The sequence below is a fragment of the Lontra canadensis genome, unplaced genomic scaffold (assembly GCF_010015895.1).
Source record: "Lontra canadensis isolate GAN:19392208 unplaced genomic scaffold, GSC_riverotter_1.0 scaffold66, whole genome shotgun sequence".
NCBI lineage: Eukaryota > Metazoa > Chordata > Mammalia > Carnivora > Mustelidae > Lontra > Lontra canadensis.
In genome coordinates, this window is record NW_022631060.1 from 9,209,616 (window position 1) to 9,233,586 (window position 23,971).

Here is a 23,971-nt window from a genome sequence, read left to right on the forward strand (position 1 = left end):
GAGAACAACCCTGCATTGGGCTCCCTGCTCAGCAGGGAATCTGCTTGAATATTCTCTCCTTTTGTCCCTCCCCCAACTCATACACACACAAACACACACACTCTCTCTCTCTCTCTCTCTCTCGCTCACTCATTCTAAAATAAATACCTCCTTTAAAAAAAAAAAAACCTATGCAATACACTATTTCAATAGGCTAAAGAAAACCAAACAATCGTTATCAATCAACATAGAATAAGCATATGCAAAATCCAACAACCATCTATGACAAAAACTCTCCCCAAAACAGGAGGAGGAGAACCTCCTTAATTTGATAAAGTGCTATCTGCAAAAGCAAAGAAGTCTGTGCTCATCACTCATTAAACATAGTGGTAGATGTTCTATCAAATGCAATAAGACAAGAAAAAGAAATAAAAAGCAAACAGATTGGGAAGAAAGAAACAAAACTGTCCTCATTTTCAGATGACACGATTGTAGAAAATCCCCGGAAACCTATGAAGAAAAACCTCTTAGAAAGAATAGGTGAGTTGAATGAAGTCCCAAGATACAAGGTCAAATATAAATGTCAACTGTATTCCCATATGCCAGTCATGGACACCAAAATTTAAAATACAACACCACCTATAATTGCTCAAAACTAATGAAACCCTTAGGTGTAAATCTTGTCTGTACAATACTTGTCTGCTGAAATCTACACAACACCGGGGAAAGACATCAGAGAGATCTGAAGAAGAGACATCCCACATTCATGGTCTGGACAACTCAACATAGTCAAGATGTCACACTTCCCAAATCAATGAACAGGTAGAATGCAATTCCACATGAAAACTCCGCAAGCTTTCTGCAGATATAGGCAGTATTATTCTAAAACATACGGAATAGCAAAGGAACGAGAATGAGTACAATAAACTCGGAAAGGAATAAAGGGAGAGGAGTCCGTCTGCCTAATTTCAAGACTTATTATGCGGTGACAGTGACTGCACTGTGTGGTTCATGTGGAGGGACGGGCAAGCAGATCAGTGGACCTCAACAGAGAGCCCAGATACAGGCCCACAAACAGCCCAGTGGATTCTGGACAAAGGTCTAGCAGCAATTCAGCGGAGGAAGGACAGCCTTCGCACAAAGAGTGGTCAAGCAAATGGACATCAATAGGCAAAATGATGACCATCACCTTAGTAATACAGAAATGTACTCAAAATGGATCAGAGACGTAAGTGTAAAATGTGAAACTATCAAGCTTTCAGGAAAACAACATTTTCTCAGAGGAGGACAATCTTCAGGGTCTAGACAAGGCAAGCCGTTCTCTGGCTGGATGTCAGAAACACAAACCACGCACAGAAAAACTGGATAAACTGGACAGAGCTCTTGTTGGTTGTTACAAGGAGAAAAATACAAACCGTAGACCCGGAGAAAATGCTCACAAACCGTGTAGCTGACCAAGGACTAGAGGCTATAGGGAAAAGAACGCCCAAAACTAACAGTTCGGTTAAAGCATGAACAGACGATGGAAGGAGACGCTTCACGAAGGACAACAGCCAGACGGCTGATGGCCACGGGAAAGACGCTCAACCCCATCACCAGTAACGGAACGTCCGAGCAGCGCGGCATCACCCCACACCTGCCCAAACGGCTAAACTAACACCAGACGCTGGTGAAAGAACACAGAAACCAGACTGCTGCTGGGGATGGCGAACGGTGCGGGCTTTCAGGGAAAAATGCGGCGGCGGTTTCTTAAATCTAACCGTGCCACAATCACACGACCCAGGGCTTGCGCTCAGGGCATTTGCCCTAGAGAAATGAAGGTGTGTGCTCACCCAAAAACCTACACACCAACATTTGCAGCAGCTTTATTCACGACAGCCAAAAACTGCCAACAACACAGACGCCCCCCAAGGGCTGAGCGGTTACAGGCGCTGACGCGTCTGGACCATGAAACACACACACTCAGCATGGGAGGATGGGGACGTGCACGGCAGTGTCTGCAGCTACGCCCAGGGAGGACAGCCGGTCCCGAAAGGTTGTGTACCATGGGATTCCACGTTGCACAACTGTCTCAACGACAAAATGGCAGAGGTGGAGAACCGATCAGCGGCCGCCCAGGCGGGGAGCTGGGGGCAGAGGGAGGTCTGCGGCTAAGAAGGCGCCACACAAGGGATGCTCCGGTGCGGATGGAAACACACTGTCTCCGCTGCACGGTTGCCAGCACCCGGGTCACAGGAAGGCAGTGCGGTTTTGCAGGATTTGGCTGCTGGGGATAAAGGGGGTTGCAGGTCCAGGGGATTGCAGGGGCTTAACTACCTCTGTGTTAGTTCTCAGAGCTGCAGTTCTTTAAAACGGAAAAAGTTTATTATTTTTAAAAGCACACGTGGAAAACAGAACAGAAAGCAGTCAGCGAGAGTTACCACGTGACCCAGGACATGAAATCCCACCCCCGGGGCTGTGCCGGAACCCGACAAAAACCACACGTCCACGTCCGCGCCCGCGCCCGCGTTCACAGGGCGCGGTTTATAATAAGCAAAGAGTAGCACAGATGTGCACCGGCTGATGAAGGGTGCATAAAGGGTCGTCCAGGCGCGCAGCGGACACTGCTCAGCCGTGCGAGGGCACGAAGCCTGGGCACACGCCACAGCGCTCACGGGCACACGATGCCCAGAGAAAGGACCCTGTGTTGCAAGCACTGGGGGGAGGACGGGGAGGCGAATGGGGAGCAGCAGCTAACGGGCACAGGGTTTGTTTGGCGGGACGAAAATGTTCCAAAGTTGATCGTGGTCACAGCGGCGCCATCCTGAGACTAGGAAAGGGACAGTGTGTCATACGCTGAAAGCGGGAATCATTGGGTCTAACGGGAAGCACCCCGGTACGCTGCTGGAAACATGAAAGCATGCACCGGGCTCTAGGAAATTTTAAAAGCATCCATTTTCGAGTGATCCTCCCTGTGCCCCGCAGAGAATAAGTAAATTATTGAACTATTTAAAAATGTTAGCCTTGTGCCGTCTGCGTCTATTTTTAGAAGTGCTCATCATTTTCAGGGAGATTGAAATCGTAATTGTGCAGTGTTCTGAAGGAGCTCTGTGGCCCTAAGGAAATGTCCCGGACAGAGAGTGGCCCCTGTGTCCCTGGCCAGGGGTGGGGGGTCAGGGGGCAGCCCAGGGTCCCCAGGAAGCCGACACTGCCCGGGCACCACCCCTGGTCGACCCAGCCTGGCCCAGCCCTGTGGGCCTCTTCTGGAAGGCACAGTAAGGTCACGGTTTCTGCAGTTGGTCCATCTGATGGCACCGCCCGCCAGCTGCCCGTGCTCCTGCTAATGCTGGAATGGCAGCAAACGTCGATGCCACCCCGGCAGTGGTGGGATTACATGTGTGTTTTCACAGCAATTTCCATTAAATTCCCTACTTATCATGTGCTGCTTCCTTCATGTCCCTCAAGTCTTTTCTCAGGGGGGCCACCTCCTCCAGGAGGCCCACCCTGACCACCCTACTGAAAAGTGCAACCGCCCCTCCCACCAGGTCCCCAGAAGCAAGCACTCCTCTCCTGGACAGCACAGAGGTTCCTGTATCATCTCCCTCACTCAGTGTTTGTTTCCCCTGGCTCGAATGCTGGCCCTCCAGGCAGGAATATGTGTGTCTCTGACTTACTGTTGGATGCTAAGAGTCTAGGGCAACCAAACAGACCCCTGCAGGATACTTCACCCCAGGACAGCAGAACACATATTCTTCTCAAGTGCACGTGGAACATTCTCGAGGATGGACCACATGTTAAGCCATCAAAAAAGCCTCCATGAATGTAAAAAGGACTGAAATCACACAAAGAACATTCTCCATCCAAAAGAGACTGAAATTACAAGTCAATAAGAGAAGAAAAAATTTAGAAATGTACAAATGTGTGGAAATTGAACAACACACGTCTAAATGACCAATGGGTCAGAGACATCCCAGGGAAACTGGAAAATACTAAGAAGGAAAAAATAAAAGAAAGAAACTAGAAAATATCTGAAATGTGTGGACAAAGAAAACAAAATATAGCAGAACTTAAGAGATAGAGCAAAAACAGTCCTTAGAAGATTTTCAGTTGTAAATATCTGTAATCAAAAGAGCAAAGAGCTCATGTCCATGATGATGAAACTGGACAAGGAACAATGAATTAAAACGAGCAACAGAGGAAGGAATAAAAGGGTGAAATGAAAGTAAGTGAAGAGAAAATCAACGAAGCCACAGTCAGGTTCTTTGAGAAGTTGATGAAACTGGTAAACTTTCAGCTAGACTGATAAAGGAGAAAAAAGGGGGGAAATAGTCAAATTGCCAGACTCAGAATTAGAAGGAGAACGTTTCCACCAACCGCACAGAAACAAAAAGGAGGTTAAGGCAACCCTGTGGACAACAGCACACAGAAATGGACAGATTCCAGGGAGACACAAAGTAGCAAATGTGACTTAGGAAGAAACATACCTATAACAAGCAAAGACCGAATTAAAGACATACACACACACACACACACACACACACACACACACACACAGAAAGCACCAGACCCTGATGGCTTTACTGGTTAATTCTACCAAACCTTTAAGGAAGGATTAAATACCAGTTTATCACAAACATTCCCAAAAAGTAGAAGAGAGCACTTTCCAGTTCATTTCATGAGGCCAATATTACCACAACACCATCAGAAGAATGCTACAGATCAATCTCTCTCATGCACATGAATGCAGAACATTGAACAAAATACTAGCAAACTGAATCCAGAAGTAGATGAAAAGCATTATAAGTCATGACTAAGTGGGATTGATCCCAAGAATCCAAAATTGGTATGACATCCAAAACTCAATTAATGCAACTCCCCATATTAACAGAATAAGGGGCAAAAGGGAGCGGAGCATCTCAACAGATGTAGAAAAAGCAGTCGGCAAAATCCAGCCCTGCTTCACGATAAAATGCTCAACAAACTAACAACACAAGTGACTTTCCCCAACCTGATCTTCAGCATCTCCAAGACACCCACAGCTGATGTCATAAGTAATGTTGAAAGACTAGATGCTTCCCCCTCAGACCAGGAGCAAGACACTGATGTCCTTTCTCGACACTTGTACTCAACATTGCGCTGGATGGAGTTTCCAGGCGAGGAAATTAAGCACCACAATGAAAGAAAAGCACCCAGGTTAGAGAGAGTTTTGCTATTTGTAGATGGCATAATCTTGTATGTAGAAAATCCTAAGGAATCCATTAAAAAATTAGAACAAACATGATCAGCAAGATTATAGAATATATGATCAATATATAAAAAATGAATTGTATATCTACACACTAATAATGGAACTATTTGAAAATGAAATTAAGAAAATAATTTCAGGGGTGCCTGGGTAGCTTAGTCAGTTAAGCGTCTGCCTTCGGCTCAGGTCATGATCTCAGGGTCCTGGAATCGAGCCCCACATCGGGCTCCCTGCTCAGTGGGGAGTCTGCTTCTCCCTCTGCCCCTCACCCTGCTCGTGTTCTCTCTCACCCTCTCTGTCTCTCTCTCTCAAATAAATAAAATCTTTTTTTTTTAAAAAGGCAAAATGCATCATACACCTAAATATAAGCATTAGTAGCATAAAACTCTTAGGAAAAAACACAGGCATAAATCAGGACCTCAGGTTAGGCAAATCCTTCTTAGATGTGACACTAAAACAATAAGTAACAAAGAAGAGATGCTTTCTGTCAAAATGTAAATTTCCATCCTTTAAGAACACTATCAACAAAACAAAGAAAACAACCCAGAGAACGGGACAAATTATCATCATACTGTCCATCAGATAAGAAATTTGTAACTAAAGAATTATAGAACTAAATAATAAAAGGAGCACCCCCCCCAAAAAAAAACAATTAAAAGTGAGCAAAAGATCTGAAAAGACCTTTTGCAGAGCGAGGTATACAAATGGCCGACAAGCCTATGAGAAGGTGCTCAAAACATTCGTCAGGGAAGAAATGCAAATTACACAAACAGGGAGATGCCACCTCACACCCTCCAGGATTACCACACCGGAGGAGACAGATAACAGCACGAACTGGTGAGGAGGTGTGGGAAGGGGAACCCCAGAGGGTGCATCTTCTGGCCCACCCACTGTGGGAAACAGTCTGGCAGGTCCTCAGAAGGTAGAATACCAGGTCACCCCCGGCACTCCCACTTCTGGGTAAACACCCAAGATCCATGAACACATACGCCCACATGAAAACTCATGCTGATTCGAAAAACCCGAAAAGCAGAAAAACCGATACATCCGTCCACGGCGGCAGGGATGACCACAATGGGACGGACCCCTATGACAGAGCATCGTTCTGCCGTGGGAGGCAACGGGGTGTGTCAGCCTATGTCAGGACACAGACCACAGATGGACCCTGGCAAGAGCGTGCTGAGGGAACGGCGCAGTCACCAAAGACGGACACTGTGGGATTTTGTGTCTGTGAGATGTCCAGGCCGCGAAAGTCCACGGGGGCAGAAAGGGGGCGAGTGGCTGCCGGGGTCGGGGAACGCGCGCGGGGAGCGGGGAGCGAAGATGAACGGGACTGAGTTCTGCAAGGAGGCGGGACGAGGAAAGCGTCCTCGAAGTCGGCGCACCGATCGGGGCTGCCCCACCCCACACACACACCCAAGACCACGGACCACGGAAGTGCCTACTTTAGATGGGCGGTCCGTAAGACGTATTTATTGTAGCTGGATAAAAATACTGTTCTCTTTAAGGTGTCATTAATTTATTTCTTTGAGAGAGAGATGGAGAGGCAGTGAGAGCAGGGAGGGGGCAGAGGCAGAGGGAGAGAATCTCAAGCAGACCCTGTGCGGAGCACAGAGCCCCGCCCCACATGGGACTTGATCTCGAACCAAAGTCTAGAGTCAGATCTTTAACCAACTGAGCCACCCAAGCTCCCCCCCACTTTACTTTCTTAAACAAGTCGAGGACAGTGCCTGGCGCGGTGCATTCATCAGCCGCGCGTGCCCCTAGGACACACGGACACACAGGACAGACAAGGGGTGTCCTGGACTTTCTTCCAGGGGAGGGAGGAGGGTGACGTGCATGGAAACCAACTCATGAAATCATGAGTTTCGGCCTCGGTGCAGGAGAGAGAACCAAGGTGGGGACATTTGTCCACTTCTGCGTGGGGTCTCCTACCCTCCAGTGCCTCCTACCAGCCCTGGACCTCTTCCCGCGGAGGCAGCAGGGAAGAGTCCTGCTGGAGGGTCAGCGACACATCCTCTCCAGACGGCCGCCCCCTCCCGCTGAAGCGTGGGGAACCGCGACTCTCCCCAGGGCTGGGCACGGGGCGGGGGGGGACCCACAGGTGCGACAACCTCGGCCCTTGGCCTGGGGGCCTTGTGCATTCATGCTACACAAGAACCAATACCCCACAACACTCATCATCAGCCATCCTGAGGGACGGTCTCCTCCCAGGGCCTCCCACCCCCACCCCCACGGGGAGGGCATGAGCCAGAGATGCCGGTCTAGAGATGTTCCGACACCATGACGGGTTCAGCCGAGAAAGTCTACCTGTTACCCCCAGTGTAAAGCAGCTACTGAAGTTTGCAAAGACGACGCGGCCTGGCCAAGGGCCTTTAGGGTTTAAATGGGAACGAACCAAAAGCCGAAACCAGAACTTAAACCACCCTTAACCCCAGGGCCCAGTCCCCAATTCCGCCTCCTCCAATGGCATAAATACGGGCAGGGAACCCCGACGGTCCCTTCCGCAAGGAGTGACAAACATCTCTCCAAGCTTGGGAGGAGGGGGGCAGGGCAGCGGCAGACAGACACGGGACCCTGCCTGCACATGGTGTCAGATCCTTTTAAAAGCTGCATTTGCTGCCCTCACCTCACTCTGCCAGAGACGACCTAGAGGTTAGCAGGGAAGCGAAGTGCTGGACCCTCCCTGGGGCCCAGAGAAAGCACCTCTACCCCCCAATGCCCGGAGGGAGCACTTGCCCCCCCCCCGGGCCTCCCCTGAAAACCTGAGCAGCTGGTCTGCAGGACATCCCCGGGGCTCAGGCGGCCCTCTGGCTCCTCCTCTAGCGAGGGCCCCAGAGGGAGCACGGGGAAGGGAGAGGCCAGGCCAGGGCCAGCTGCCCCGCCCACACAGGGGGTGACAGGAGCTGCTCCTTCAAGGTCCCAGGGACAATCTTCACCCCAAAACCCAAAACACCCGTAGGGGCTGCCGTGGCCCCTGCCCTGGCTAAGGCCTGGGCAGACTGAGGACCAAGCCAGCAGGCTGGGATGGCAGACAGCAGGATGCCTGGTTGGCCGTGTGCTCCCAGTCTGCTCTCCGAGCTCCTTGTCTGTTCCCCGTGCTCCCCATCTGCCGCCCGGGAGGTCACACGGTGGGGGGCATGTCCGTGGCCCCCACGCTGCCTCCTCCCAGTGGCTCTTTCCTTGCACACAAGGACACCCTCACGGGGATCCAAAAACAGCCTTCTGGCCTGAACAGTGTCACCAAAGGAGCCACCGGGATCCCCAGCTGCCATCCCCACAGAGATGAGCTTTTGGTGACCTCAGACACCTTCAACCAGGTACACCTTTCATAGCAAAGGACCCTGCCCCCATCAGACCCCGGTGGTGGACTGAGCCAGCTGCCTGCTTCCCCTGAGCCTAGATCCCACCGCACTAAACTCTGCGGGGACCCCCCTCCCGAGGACCCCTGCAGCCCCCAACTTAACTGCACAGATGCATCCTAAATGACAAGAAGAAGGACAGGTATTGCTAGAAACATCCCCCCGATGACCAGGCAACGCCAGCTTTCAAACTCACACCCGGTCCAAGTGCTGGTCCCAGGCCTCTTCCGGGGGTCCTCAGTGTGTGGCCCAGGGAACCCTGGGGGTTCCCCAGAGCCCTTTCAGGCCTCTGTGAAGTCAAACCGTCCTCCCAGCAACGCTGAGACACAGCATCTTCCCGCTCACAGCCCTCCCACGTGTGGGGGGTTTCAGGAGCTGCACGCGAGGGCCGTGGCTTCAGCTCAGTGCGGAGGCAGGCCCAGGAACCCAGCCGTCTTCTGCGAGGCCACACTCTAAAGGGACTTTGCAAAAATGTAAGTCGTGCCATGGATCTCACCGAAGTTCTTCTCGTTCTGGAAAACAGCTGTTCTCCGTAGGAATGTTACTGACACGCACATGTATGGTTTGTCGTCACCATTTTTAAAGGCATGACTATTTAAATATTTTTACTTCTCTTAAGTTTCTAATAGGACACGTACCGGAAGAGACGATGCACGTGAACCGAAAGCTCTCTGGGGTCCCTAGAGAGGGTAGAGTGGTCCTTAGACCAAAAGTCTGAGAACCTCTCTGCACCCTCAGCCCGTGGGGGAGGGCAGGGGCAGGTGCAATTCTGTGTGGCAGAGCGAGCAGCCACACGACCTTCAGCTGTTAGGTAAATGCCCTGGGCCTCAGGCACCTGCCCTGGAGTTTGGAGCATCTGCATCTGGAATGCACTTAGGGGCCAAGGAACCCCACGCGCTCACTACTGACGATGCTTTCATGTTTAGCCACGCAGGTGGCCCCCCAACAAAGAAACAGAGGGTCCAGGGTGGACCCCAGTGTCCCCACAATATACCCCCTTAACGTGATCCGAATGCATGTCCATCCCCCGCCACCCAAAGACGCAGGCAGACGGAGGAAGACAGAAGAGCAGCCGTCCAGCGTGAGTCCTGCCAGACTTGGCCCAGAAAGCCCCGCGGGTCACTCTGCTGGGAACCCGACCGATCCCTGAGGCCAGGCCTGAGAGCAGCCCGTGGGCCGGCCCAGCCACGTCTGAAAACCTCAGAGTGAGGCCAAGAAAGAACAGGCCAGGGCCTGACCGGCTCGGGGCTTCGTGGCGCTGACCCTGCGTGCAGGAGGGAGAGTCTGGAGCCACCGGGGCTGGCAGGTTCCGCACAGGTGATGCTGTCCAGCCAACGCGACCTTTTCAACAACCACCCCACCCACCATGACTCCACATCCGGAGCCCCTTCGGGACACGGAGACCTGGGTCCTCTCCCGGGGCTCAGTCTGCCTGGGGCCCTGCTGGAAGCAGAGGCAAATGCTTGCGGCAGGCCAGGCCCCCTGCGGAGGGAGCACAGAACACCACGGAATCAGGAAGGAGAAAGACTGGGGCGGGGGTGGCAGCCACAGCGGTGGTGGCAGCCGTGCTGTGTTCTTAGGGATGCAAGTGAGACAGCATCGGAGGCCGCTCTGCCCCCACAGGGCATTCCTGCTCCCCAGGGTCCCAGGCTGGCCTTCAGCTCTGCTCAGGATGTGGGACCCTTTCCCTGGGCCCAGGCCCTCCGGGACCCACCTGGCATCTGCATCCCGCCCTTCTGTGTGCGGGCTCGGAAAGCACCTGGACCTCCGTCCAGACCCTGCCCCTCCCTGCCCCACCCAGGAATCTGGGTGCGGTTTCGGGATTTCTCAACCCAGGGAGCAAGGGGCCAGAACCCCGAGGAGGGACACTCTGGAGCAGGACACCCAGTGTGCAGGACTTGCAGCATTCAGGTGGCAGGCATCATTTGTCCCTACGGCCACCTAGGTGTCCCCACCGTCCCCAGCATGGGACTCGCCAGCAGGAACCCTGAAGGTGAGGCAACATCCAGCCCATTTCTCGTCTCCCCCCCCCCAAAGTAGACCCACCACAAGGGGCCAGTCTGAACGGAACCTGTCCCCAGATGTTGCTCAGGGTACAAAGGCCTCGGGGTCCCCCTTCCCCAGCAGCCCCTCCCACCTTCGGTCCCCTGCAAACCCCCGGGAGTCGGGAGTCGGGGGAGGGAGCCGCGGGGGAAGGGCTCCCCATAGCAAACACAGGAGTGGCTCAACCGAGTCTCTAATGAAAACACCAGAAACACACACCGCTGGCCAGCGCAGACGTGCACTCCAGGGGGACATTTACAGTGTTTGAGCTTACGGCTTTCTGGATCCACACCTGATTTGGGGGGACACTTAGTGACTTGAGGTCCCAGGAAAATTTTTTGAAAGCCAATGTATGTACCTTTCTCTTGCACAGAAACATGCTAGGTCGATGAGGGCAACACCGAGCGGCATGAAAGTCTATGCCGTTAGGATAATTCTCTTGGGGGCAGTCGCGGCAGACCTTCAAGAAGGCACAGAGACCATGAGGGGTCCCGGGAGCTTCTCCACCTGTTTGCCAAGGCAAGGAGGCTGCCCTGTCCCCGGAGCTTCCGACAGCAGAGGACACAGGCCCAGCTGGCCCGGTTACTTCCGAAGGGCCAGTATTTACCTCCCAGATGAGGTTGTCCAGCCTCTGCAAATATTGAAACCTATGAAGGATAATTTTAGATGTTGACTTCAGAACGCGTGAGAAGCCTCGTTGGACTGGTGCGGCCAGAATCGGGGGTGGGCGTGAGGGCGTCTAAGGCGAGAGTCCAGATCCGCTCAGCTCTGCGGAACTTGTGGAAAGTTTGGATTTTTCACACAGAATGGCACAGGAAACACAGACAGGGACACAAAAACAATGCTTTCAGGGAGCTGAGAGGCCAAAAAAAAAAAAAATCTCTTTGAAAAAATGTGTCCATCTTCCCCCATCCCCACCCCCACTGCTGCCCCAGGGCCTTTGCAGGTCTGCAATAATTAGCCGCCTAATGAATGTCTCCTGCGGCGTCTCCTCAGCCACCAGCTCAGGGCTTGCCAACCACCGGGTCGCCAAAACCTGCAGCACTGCTCAAAGTGTGCTCCCGGGACTCCTGATGGTGCGGACCCTCTTGGGGGTGGGGGGGGGGGGGGGACTCCGAACCTGCCTCTCTGGCCTCAGCTGGAATTTCCAGGGAGTCAGCCAGGAGCCCCCGCCCCAAGGTCCAGCATCTGAAATCTGCAGTTTTCACACTGGGAGTTCATGGCCTCATTCAACGCGCACACCCCTCACCGAGCCACCCTGAGAGTCCTTGGCAAACCCCACAAGGACAATTTTCCAACACTGTCCCCGGCGGTCACCAGGCACAGTCCCACCCCCTCCCTGCACTGACATCTGGCAGCCAATCACCGGCAGCTCTGCTCTCCACTTCCACTGCGGCTGAACGCAAGCTCCCAGCAGCCCCATGGGCTTTGATGGGCTCTGATTCCCAGAAAGAGACACGGGTCTCGGCTGCACACCCAGGGTCCCGACCCGGAGCTCTGCGCAGGGGCTCAGATCTGCCCCAGTACGGGCTCACCTCCCCCTTCCCCCATTAAGACTGGAAACCCCTTGAGGGGGTAGGAAGGCTCATAGCAGATGCTAACTCATCCCCCGAAGACTGACTTGAGGCAGTGACAGTCACATCCCAGTCACTCCAAAACAGTCCTTGAATCTGCTTCCAAGGAAAAAAAAAGGGCCTATCACATCAAGAAGTCTGAGCAGAAACTCCGGTTTTCATTCTCCGACTGTAGCTCTCTTCCGCAAGCAGTTACGAGAAGAGTAATTGTCTAACCGGGTGAATTTTCCCACTGGGTCATCTGCTTGCTTGCCCATGTGGGGGGCATGGGGCAGGGCGGGGGGACCGAAGTCTGGGCTCGCAGTCCCTGCTGCCCCACTCCCTAGCTATGTGGCCTGGGGCCGGGCTTCCCTCCCCTAAGATTGGGGTTCCGGGTCTATGAAAGGAGAAGACGGCACAGCTCTCTCTCGGGAGCTCTCTGAGACCTGACTGAGATCATCGAAAGCAAGACACAACGTCTGTTCCCCACCGTGGTTGCTGGCACTTAGGGTTTCCCTACCTTTGGAACAAGAACGAGACCATTTCGGCCGAGGTCCCAGTGCAGTGCAGGTGAAGAAATTGATGAGGGAGCAGGAGGCTGGCTGAGGACAAAGCAAAAGCTGGCACCTTGCACCCCCTCTCCATCCGCTCCCCCTCGGTAATATGTGTAGCATTCCTCAGGCACCCCTGACTGCCATAAGCCAGAAACAAATAGTTAACTTGCAGAAATCACAATCCTAGTCTTCCTTGGTTTACAAATGTCCTAGAGATCTACAAACAAAGAAGTTACCTTATCAATAGCACAATTTCCAGAGGCAAATAACTCAGTTCCTCAAGCCCTAAATAAAGTTAAATTTCTTCTAAACCCAAATCTCACTAACAAAGACACTTGATAGCAGAAACGCGAGTGGCTTGCCAAAAGACAACATTGATCAAGCCGCAAGGCCTGTGGTATCCCGGCACCTTGTAGGCCCTCTTTAGCATATGAAAGTTCCGTTGAAACCCCCCTTCCCCTCACCTTCCCCCAACCGCAAGGTACGTAACCTGCCATCCCCCACAACCCAGGGCAGCAGCTCTTCCTGCCCACGGACAGGACCCCGTGCTTTAATAAACCACCATTTTGCACCAAAGATGTCTCAAGAATTCTTTCTTGGTCATCGGCTCCGGACCTCAGCCCACCGAACCTCACCTAGGTTCTAGAACTTCATCAAAATGATCAGACGATCCACACCTCCTACAGGTGTTTCTATATCCCTCATCCCCTTCCTCCCCCAGATCGGGCTGGGGTCCCTCTCTGCGCCCCACAGCACCCAAAGGTCACCTCTGTCACAACCCCTGTCCCCCTGTGCATGACCTGGTCTGCCCCTTCCCTTCCCCCGCTGGCCTGGAAGTTCAGTTCCCGTCAGTGGGGGGTGGGGGTGGGGGGCAGCCCCTGTGCCCAGCTCCGGGCCTCGTGCTCAGAGCAGGCCCTCCGATGCGACCCACGGAGACGGCTGTCGGAGAACAGCAGGCCCCTTCCTGGGCGGCAGGGTCAGGGGCACTGGGTCACAAGAATCACAAACCCCCGCGCCCTTCACCCAGTCGGCCCATCCTCCTTCAGGAAGCACGTGGGGGAAGGGCTGGGGATTCCAGAGATGTTTTAACTGGATTTGGTTTGGGGCTTTCCTCCCCACCTCCCTGGTCAAAGCAGAGAATTCAGCAGGCCTGTAGATCACTTTGAGGAAAGATCATAAATGTCCCCGTCCTTCCCCCTTACCCCCGCCCGTGCCCCCGGGAGTCAGGACAATTGGAGGCTTCAGGGGAGGCTATCGGGGACCATCTCCCTGGGGCTTTTCCGGCCACACTCCTCCCTGCCGGGGGCTCCCGGGACGGTTTCTCAGCCTCCGGTGGGGCTGGGCCAGCAGTTTACACAGCAGGAGCGGGGAGTTCCCGAGAAATGAGAGTTCAGGGGTCACAGGGCTAGGACACGGGGGTGGGAGGGGAGGGGAGCGGCTTCACCCCCAATCTTCCTTGGGAGCAGGAGGCAGGTCTTGGCCTCCTTAGCAACCCAACTCCCAAAACTGACCCCCCTCTTGGAAAGCCCCCTTCCTCACCCGAGATGACAAGGACACCAGAACTCTATAAATCAGGGCTCCGACAGACACGAATAATGACACTAAAGAATTACTTTTCTATAAAAATCCATTTTTCCTTGGGACATCTGGGTGGCTCAGTGGGTTAAAGCCTCTGCCTTCGGCTCAGGTCATGATCTCAGGGTACTGGGATCGAGCTCTGAGTCAGGCTCTCTGCCTGGCAGGGAGCCTGCTTCCTCCTCTCTCTGCCTGCCTCTCTGCCTACTTGTGATCTGTCTGTCAAATAAATAAATAAATAAATAAATCTAAAAACAAAAATCCATTTTTTCTAGGATTTTCCTGCATACCGGTGGACTCTTTCATGTTTTTCTTAGTGTCAAGCTTTTTCTTCCAACTTGCTCCCCCACCACGGATGGAATAAACTGCGATGCTATCTGACGGCGGCTTTACCTCCTGCTGGCGGCCAGCCTCGCATCTGACCCTTGACCCTGGATGGCCAGGGCTCCCTCCAGATGGGGCCCTCAAGAGGCCCGGGCCCTACAAGTCAGCTGGGGGGGTGGGGGGGGGGGGGCTGCACACAAGCCCTAGAACCGGCTAAAGAAGTGAACCCAAGCCCCTAGGAAACTCTCTTGAATGTGAAAAGGGCTTTCTCTAGCAAATTACACCGGCGCAGGGTAGGCGGGAAGATCCCCGCCCCCTTCTCCAACGTGAAGGGATTTGCTCAAAGCCGCCCGGCGCAGGCACCCCGCCCGCTGGGGGCTGCCTTTATAAGCAAAATCTCCTGGTTCCAGCACGCCCGTTGATACTTGAACAGTTGGGGCTCGTTCCTTGCGAGCCCAGAGGAGCCCCTGGCTTTCCACCCAATTCCTCCTTCTTGGAAAACCAGAAATTCCTCAGCAGGACGAGGGCACCAACTTCCCAAGACTTACACCCAACCACTAATTCCTATTCAGACAAGGGTCTCCCTAGGGCCTCCTTAAGGATACCAGCGCCTGGAGGGCTCATTAACAGCCCCCAGCAAGGCCACCTCGACTCCCCGCCCCATGACCGTAGGAGCCCCAGTGGGAACGGATCGGTGTCAAAACTGAGCTCTCAAATCAGCCGCCCGCACCCCGGGGGGGTTTCTGGACACGCCGAAACCCCCAGATCCAGCAGACCCTCACAGGACACCTGGGTCGAGGCTGAATCCAGGGGAGACAGCCCCTCCCGGAGGCGCGGGCAGCAGGGTCGCGGGGCGAGTCCCAGCGAGCGATCAAAGCGCCGCCCCCAACGGAGGGCTTCCGAAATTACCTCTCTAATTCTTGGAGCTTAATTTAATTAGAGGGCTGACCTCATTAATTCCAACTTGAGTTTCGAACAAAAAAGAGGTCACAAACCATCCAGTTTACTACCTCCAACCCGCAGGCGGAAGACACTTCGTTTCTGGAAGGCCTCTGGGGACTCCCCGGGCCGTGCCCACAGCTGCCGGCCCACCAGGCCCCCAAGCACCGCGACCTAAGCGGCCCAGGCCCTTCCTTTCAGCGGCTCAGGGTCGCTTTAAAAGCTCCTCCACGAACTCCACGGCCAAGAGCATCGGCCGAGCCCCCCTTGGGCGCCCCCAGCCCCACGGAAACACAAACTCGCCGACGTGCCAGCCCTGGAATCCTGCGCGGAGCGGTGGAACCCGCGCACCCTCCGAACCCGGGCGGCGAGGTCCACCCCGGCCCCTACGCTCCCCGAACCCGGAAGGGAGGGTCCACCCCGGCCCCCGCGCCCTCCGAACCCAGGCGGCGAGGTCTACCGCGGAGCCGCCCCCTCCGACCCCGGGCGGCGAGGGCCACCCGGATCCCCGCACCCTCCGATCCCGGGCGAGGTCCTCCACGGGGGTCGCACCTGCTTGCGCAGTCCAGCAGCCCCAGCTCCGGTGGCGAGTGAGCGGTCGGTGTCTCCAGGCGCGCCTCGCTCCCCGGCAGCCCTGCGGGGGCGCCCGGGCCGCGGGCTGTGCGGGCGGAGCTGCCGGCCGCGGGGAGGAGGGACGCCCGGGCGAAAGTTGCCAGGGAAACTTGAGCAACTCGAGCGCGCCGGTGCCAGCCTCCTGCATAATTCACGGGCGGCGGCGACGGGCCGCTGGGGCCCCTCACCTGCACTAGCCCGGCCCCCCCACCCACCCAATGCCTGCCGGGGCGCGCAGCGGACAGAGGCCCCGCATCAGGCGCCGGCACTGCGCGACCCCCGGGACCCGGGGGCCCGACCCGCGACCCCCCGGGCCTGCGCCGAGTGCGCCGGCTCCGGCCTCCCGGAGCCCGCTGCTCCAGCCGCGCGCACCTGCATGGGGGCTCTGTGAGCTGGCTCGAGGCTGGGTGACCGCTGCAGGGTCTCTGGGGACCCTGCGACCGCGGCTTGGGTTCCCGCCCCCGCGCGCCCCCTGGCGGCCCCGAGCCCGCTCCTTCCCAAGCCTGCAGACCCAAGTCCCCAGGCCGGCGGGTGGCGACCGAGGGCAACCAGACCCCGGGCAAGCGGTGGAGGTAGGTCCGCGTTGCCCCAGCGGCAGGCGCGGGACGCGCTATGGGTGAGGGGTTCGTGCGGCAGGAGCACAAAAACGGCGCTCCTGCGCTCTGCGCCCACGCCTCTTCCAGAGCCTTTTAAACCGGCCCCTATTGCAAAGGAAGCCGGGGAGGTGTCCTCACAGAGAAGCGACCCCCACGCGGACGCGCGGAACCCTCTTCCCAAGCCCCCACCCCGCACCCCCACCCCGGCTCCGACGGGTTCAGTACTGCGCTTACCCGGTCGTTGGTGCTCCTGTAGTCCAGACGCACCCAAACGGCAGCGGGTGGACAGGGTCGGGCGCCCGGGGGCCACCCACTGTCGTTCGGGCCACCCCTGCCCCGCGCCCGCGGCTCCCCGTGCCCCCCGCCGCCGCCTTACCTTGCCCGCGCGGCCGCTCGGGAGTCAGGCGAGGTGGGAGCCCCCGGGGAGGGCCGACGTCCGCGCGCACCTGGCTCCGCCGCGGGGACCCGAGCGGCGCCGCGCCCAAGCCGGCCGGAGCGCGGGAGCAGCTGGAGCCGCGGCCGCTCAGGTGTCGGGGGTGGGGTGGGGGGCGCCGCGGCCCCGCCCCGCGCTGCGGCCTGGGCCGGGGGCTCCTCGCCGGGCTGCTGGGCGGTCCCTCCCCTCGGCCCGGCGCGGGCGGCTGGGGCCGGAGAGCGTGGGGGAGGGGCCGCCTCGCCGCCAAAGGGCGCGCGCCGCCCGGGACCCGCGTGCGCGGCCCGCCCCGGACCCCTCCCGCGCCGGGGTCCCCGGCGCCTCCGCACCTGCCCCGGCCGCTCGGGCCCCGGCGACGACTCGGGCGCGGCGCGCGGGGTCTGTTGTGGCAACCCCGGGAGACGGCGGGCGCCCGGGGCCGCCTCCGCGCGCCGCCCCGCCCCGGGCTGCGTGGCTCGCCGCCCCCCTTCCCCGAGCAAGCCCGGGGACCAGAGAGTCCTTTAATTTTGTACAGCCCGGTCCGCGCGGCGCGATTATCCCGAACGCCGCCGCCTCCCGCCCCGGAGTGTTTTATGTTAAAAGGATTCAGATATACAGAGGCCGACGGCGCGGCACCGCGTTTGCAGAGCCCAGGAAAACTTTGTGCCTGGGCGACGCCGCCGCCATCTGCCCTCCACGCCACCTTCCACCTGGGCCCACCGCCCTCCCAGCCAGGGAAGGATTCGGGGTGGGGGGTTAGGGGAGTAAAAGCCCACCGCTCAGATGAATCCGGGAGGCGAAGGCAGCCTCCGGGGACGCCCAGGAACCCTGTTATTATCTAGGGCTTGGGGATCGCCAGGTTTGCCAAAACCCAGAGCGGGGAGGTTGTCGTGAGCCCTGGTCCCAGCTCCCGGCTGTGATGGTGGATTTACTCCTCCCAACCTGGTAGGAGCCATTGGCTAATAACTTTTCAAGCCTCTACTAATTCATTGCTAGTTACACCGCTATGGAGGTTTCCGTGGTCTGCGTTTTGCCATGTTCTGGAAGAAGGGAAAGCAATTCCTTTCCAAGATCTGCAGTGTGAGTTGTGGGGGCAGGATGGGGTGGGGAGGGGGGACAAACACCACCCTCCTGGCTGGGATGTAGAACACGCTTCCATTTTACAAAAGCCACTCTGTATCTCCCCAGGAAAAACAGAGAGATTCTATAAATGCATTTTTATTTTTATATATTTATAAGGTATTAGGGTAGACATACTTTTTTTTAAATCAATCTTACAGAACACGCCTGAGAGATTTGCATGGGCCACTGACTTCAACACACCAAAGGCAAAGTTAAATATTTGCTCTAGATACTTTTTTTTCCCCCTGCTTGCATAATTGTCCCACATTTCAAAGAAGTCTTTAAAAGCACTTAGGTTAAAAAAAAAAAAAAAAGTTGTGTTTGGGCCCTAACTATTTCAGGACACACATGGAGCAAATACTGGAAGTCCTCGAGGGCAGCTGCCAGATGCACGCTTCTTTCTGTCCTCTGCTGCCTTAAACCTGAGACTTCCTACAATGTTTGTTGAGTGAATAAAGGAGGCAATCGATCAAATAATAACAATCCCTAAGTGGGAAGAACGAGGCCCTGGCAGGATCCAATAGGCATAATTTCTTTGATGTGGAAATGGGGGATTCTGCAGAGGGGGTAAGAGGGTCAGTCAGCAGAATGTTCCCATGTTCTTTGGGTTTGTCATTGGCAGATCCAAGATGTGGCTTATGTTGGGAGAGGGGCGGTGAGGGATAGCTTTATCGCCACACAACGTACATCAGACCTCGTGGCCCCAAACAAAGCGTGCCGTCTAAATAAAGCCATATGTTTGCCTACAATTCCAACTCAAAGAGAAATCCCCAACGTGTCACCACCTCCAACCAGATTGCCACCCCAGATTTCTAGGACCGAGGACAACAGAGGAGACCGCTGGCCCTAATGCAGCTGTGAAGACATTTCTGGGGTCCCCACAGAGAGCTACAGTGCCAGAAGCATTGTGCTATCTTCAAGAAACCCTTCCCCAAGGACCTAGGCCTCTGCCAGCCTGTCCACCCAAGGGGAAGTCCCTCGGCCACCCCTCCAGTCCCTCGGATCTGTTTGTTGCCTGGCAACAGCCCTCCGTGGGAGCCCCATCTTCTGGCACGTTAAGGACACACATCCTGCCACATCCCGGTTTCTTTGTGTCCCTTTAGGGACACCCAGTCCAGCCTTGTGCTTTGAGACATCCCTTGAGTAGAGAGCGTCTTGTGAAAGGCTTGGGACCGAGGACCCCACAATAGCGCCTTGTCAAACCCCACGCAATTGCGGATTTCGGGGCGCATGTTCACCCTTGACAGCCTGTCCCTGCTGCGGTCTGGGCCTCCACACAGCACAGAGCCTGTCAGTCATCTTGCCAGTGGTGGACCCAGGGTGGCCCATGTCGTAAGGGCTCCTTGCTTTAGTTTCGGTGTAGGAAAAGGGCAATCATCTTTTTTTGCTTCTCGATTTCAGACCTCCCTGTTTTTGTTTCTGTAAACTGTCTTTTCCTGGGCCCCTGCCCCCCAAGCACGTATGACAATGTTGGAATGAGGTATCTGGTTTCACATTTGAGGAGCTCTTCTTTCTGGTCAAACCTGAAGCAATCAGCCATTGGTCACAGCCTTTAGGGGCTGCCCACTGAGCACAGAGCGCCCCAGGACTTCCCAGAAAGAGGAGCTATTCTACGGAGTCCTAGAACTGGGGCACTGTACCGTTAAGAGAGGCAAAACAGAACCAACTCCTCTGTCCTGGGAAAAACATTATAAATATTTTGTGGCTTAGATTAACCCGGACGCTTGTCGCTTGCAGCAGCAGGCGTGGCTCTCTCCAGAGCAGCTCCTGGGTCTGGGACCCAGAGGCCCGCACTATTTCAGAGGCGTGTGCCCGGGCTGCCCAAGGGGACGTCCCCCAACTCTTCCCTCCAGCTTCCAGGTGGGAAGCTGGTGTGCAGGGAGAGATGGGGCTTGCCCAAGGACGTGGGGTCAGAGCCAGGTAAAGGCAGGTGAAACCTGCCCAGGTAAAGCCCAGGTGAAACCAGGTAAAGGCAGGTAAAGGTACATACTCCAGCCAACAAATCTGCCTCATTCCCCCATCGCTGCCAGAGCCCCGTGTTTTTGTAATGTTTTCCACTCCACCAAGAGGTCTACTGCCCCCATGTTACCCCCACGCAGCAGATAGTGGGCAAGTCACTCATTCCTCTGTAATTTTATAACAAGTCCTAGTTCAGACACAAACTTGGCGCTATCGATACACAAATCCCTCAACGACTCCGCACGTGCCTCCCACCTTGCCCTCTGCATCTCCACGAGGAGTCTGACTACTCCCCATTAATTTGCATGAATTTATTTTCCACGGATGTGTTTCAAAAACTTCCTGAGAATGGCCATCTTGTTGTAGGAGATGGAGCTGCTAACACCGGAGAGCAGAAGGCGAGTTTGCCCTCCTGGAATCTGAGACCACAAGAGGGGCTGTTCTTGCTGGGAGCAGGGGGCAGGAGGAGAGGGGCTGGAGCTCTGCCCTTGAGGCCGGCTTCCAAGTTTCCTGTTTGGGGACTTCTCCAGGCCTCCTACCCCTGCCAGTGCAGCCAGAGGAGGAGAGGAGTCAGTTCCAGGGGCCACTCTCAGTCCTGGTAGAAGCCAGGTGGGAGGCTGGGAGGGGCAACACTCAGCGCCACCAGCCAGCCTTGCCCCACTCCTCCCCCCCCAAGTCTGGTTCCTCCCTTGCTTACAGCAGAGACCTTAACCAGACACTTCTTTGGGGCTCCCCTACCCTCCTCCCTTAATTCTGCTTCCAGGGTCACCTCTCTAATTTGGCAAGCAGTCTGTCCCCAAGTCCAGGTTTCAGGCACAGCTTTCGGGGGAAACCCAAACGACGTGTGTTTCTGTGTGATGTCGATGAGGCCCCGTCCAGTGAGGGACGGAGGGGACTGCCCTGGAGATGAGGGGAACTGAGGCCAGCGTGAAGTCACGCTGAGGAGGGAGAGTGTTTGCGGATGCAAAGCTGCGCTAGCAACTTGACACGATTATTGCGCAACCAACCCTGCCGGAAGGCCCCATTCCAACGCGCTCAGAGACTTGCGGGGTTTCCTTGGCAAGCAAACAAATAAGAAAACTTTAAGATCACCAGCATAGAGAATAAAGCAGAGCTATAAAAAAAAAACAAAAACAAAAACAGGGGCGCCTGGGTGGCTCAGTGGGTTAAGCTTCTGCCTTCAGCTCGGGTCATGATTTTACGGTCCTGGGATTGAGTCCTGCATCGGGGTCTCTGCCAAGCAGGGAGCCTGCTTCCCCCTCTCTCTGCCTGCTTCTGCCTACTTGTGATCTCTCTCTCTCTCTCTCTCTCTGTGTCAAATAAATAAATAAAATCTTTTAAAAAAATCAAAAACAAAACAACAATGTGCATGAGGGAGTGAGGGTTATCCCAACATCACCGCCATGCTTCTATGTTAATTCATCCATTAGGAGATATGTCTGAGCCAAAGAACCTTCTAGTTAAAAGAAAAGAAAAGAAAAAAAGAAAGGATTGGCTTGAGAATATTTTAATATTGTTCAGCTTTAAATATGAAAAACCCAAGCCAGCATCGCGTTCCATATGAAGCGTGAAATCCTTCTCATTCCATCCAGGAACAAGATACAAGAGCTGGCTGACATCCCCATTTCCAAATATTTCTCTGGAAGTGCCAGCCCATGCAACTGAGCAGGAAAATTCAATGGGAAAGGTTAAGTATTTTTAAAAAGAAGGCAAACGTGTCATTAGGGGAGGTGCTGTGATTTTCTAACTGGCTGAAATGAAGCCTGTCATCTTTGTCTGTCTCTTTACCCACTTCCATTCCTGTCACTTCCACTCCTGTAATTCCCACTCCTGTGACGGCGGAGAGAAGCTGCAGAGCTGCGGAAAAGGTGATGGTGGTAAATGTGTGTAATGTGCTCCAACGCACGCCTCGCACGACTCGCGCTCCGGGGGCCGCGGCCTCTCCTGCTCTCAGACAGGGCCTGTCGCTGCCGTGAAGCCGCAGTTCTTCCTCTAAACCACATTAAATACAAGCCCCCTGTTGGCATGTAGTTTATCTGAAGGAATAAGCATGCAAAATATATATATATATATTTATATTAAAAATATTAAAATATTATTAAATATAAATTAAATATATATTGAATTAAATATATTTAATATAATATATATTTAATAAGTAATAAATAATAATACTAATTAATTAATATATTTAATATAAATAAATATGAATTAAATATATATTAAAATAAATATATATATTATATATATATATAACCACTTATATATAGAACATAGAAAAGATTAAGTTAAAAAGGCAGTCCCAACAAAAACACAGGCAAAAGATTTGAGCAACCCTCACCCAAGAGGCCATCGAAATGGTGGGCAAGCGCACGGAAAGGTGCCCGATTTATTAGTGCACAGAGAGAAAAGAGGCCCACCGTGAGATCACTTCCAATCTGCCAACCTGAGAAAGGCAGGACGTACTGGATGCTGGAGAGGACGCGGGTCCTTGCACAGTGGGCACCGCTGGTGGCTGCGGGTACAGCCGCCTTGGGAAGGGGTTCTGCGGTGTGTGCTGGGGCCACACTGCTCTGCGCAGAGGTGCTCACCTGGGAGCCATGAGAGCGTCTGTGCACAGGAAGGCGTGGGCGAGAGAGCTGCCGGTGCTCAGCAGAGATGGGAAGGAACAGTGGCCCCACGTTCCCACAAGCCGATCCCATCCACAGCAATGACGGATGAGCCCTGGCCTCACGCAGAGCAGGACTAATCTCGTAATTGGCACGTAAGGTGAAAGACGCACGTATTGTGTAATTCCATCTGTATAAGGCTGGAAAACAGGCAGGAATGATCTGCGGTGTCGCACGCTGGCACGCAGAGGGAGACAAGGGGACTTTCTGAGTGCTGGGAACACGCTGTCCCTGGGTCTGGGAGCTGCACGTGTGGGTGGGTTCGCACTGGGAAAATTCCTCGGGCCATGAGGTTATGATTTATGCCTTTTCCATAGAGCTGCTAGTCTGTGATAAAAATCGACTTCAGCGTAACAAGAAAAACCTCCAGAAAGAACACAAGCGAAGGAGGCCCGACGTTAAACATACTGAAAACCTACCGTAATTACCAGCCGGTCGCTGGCGGCCTCACCAGGGCCTGCGTCTCCCTTTCCTCCGGATTTCGTTGCCACTGCGCCTCCTTGACCGCCTGCTCACGTGGGAGCTCGAGGGTGGTCTGGGCATCAGCGCGTGTGCTTCCGGGGGGCCTGGGGTCTCCTTGCTCACCTAGACCTGGGGCTCCCACACACAGCCTGACGCCCCGCACACACCCAGCACGCGCCCAGCTTGATTTCAGAGAAGAGAGGGAGGGAGGGACCGCATGCGGGGGAGCCCACGATGGAATTCGGTCTGTCATAAACGTGTTTTAAAAATGTATAAAAAGGGGGTGCCTGAGCGGCTCAGTCAGCTAAGTAGTCTGTCTTCAGCTCAGATCGTGATCCTGGGGTGCTGGGATGGAGCCCCACTCTCTGCTCAGCAGGGAGTCTGCTTCTTGCGCTCTCTCTCTGTCTGCCACTCCCCCTGCTTGTTCTCTCTCCCTCTCTCTCTCTGTCAAATAAATAAATAAATAATTTAAAAAACGTATAAAAAGAAGTAGGCAATTATTGGTGTTTATGGGCCGAGCAATTTTTGAAATACAGCCAAATCCCTTACCCACTCCTCCTGACAAAGATAAAAGACGGATGAAAGGTGT

The 23,971-nt window shown here is 54.8% G+C and overlaps 1 protein-coding gene across 1 annotated transcript in view; it reads right to left on the reverse strand.

The window, feature by feature from the left end:
- The window catches only part of SHANK2 (SH3 and multiple ankyrin repeat domains 2), a 451,364-nt gene extending 434,075 nt beyond the window's left edge, over positions 1-17,289 (reverse strand). The window contains exon 1 of the mRNA XM_032879738.1: positions 17,138-17,289. The gene's annotated coding sequence lies outside the window, so the exon portion shown is untranslated. The remainder of the gene's footprint in view (positions 1-17,137) is intronic.
- Positions 17,290-23,971: the final 6,682 nt, after the last annotated feature.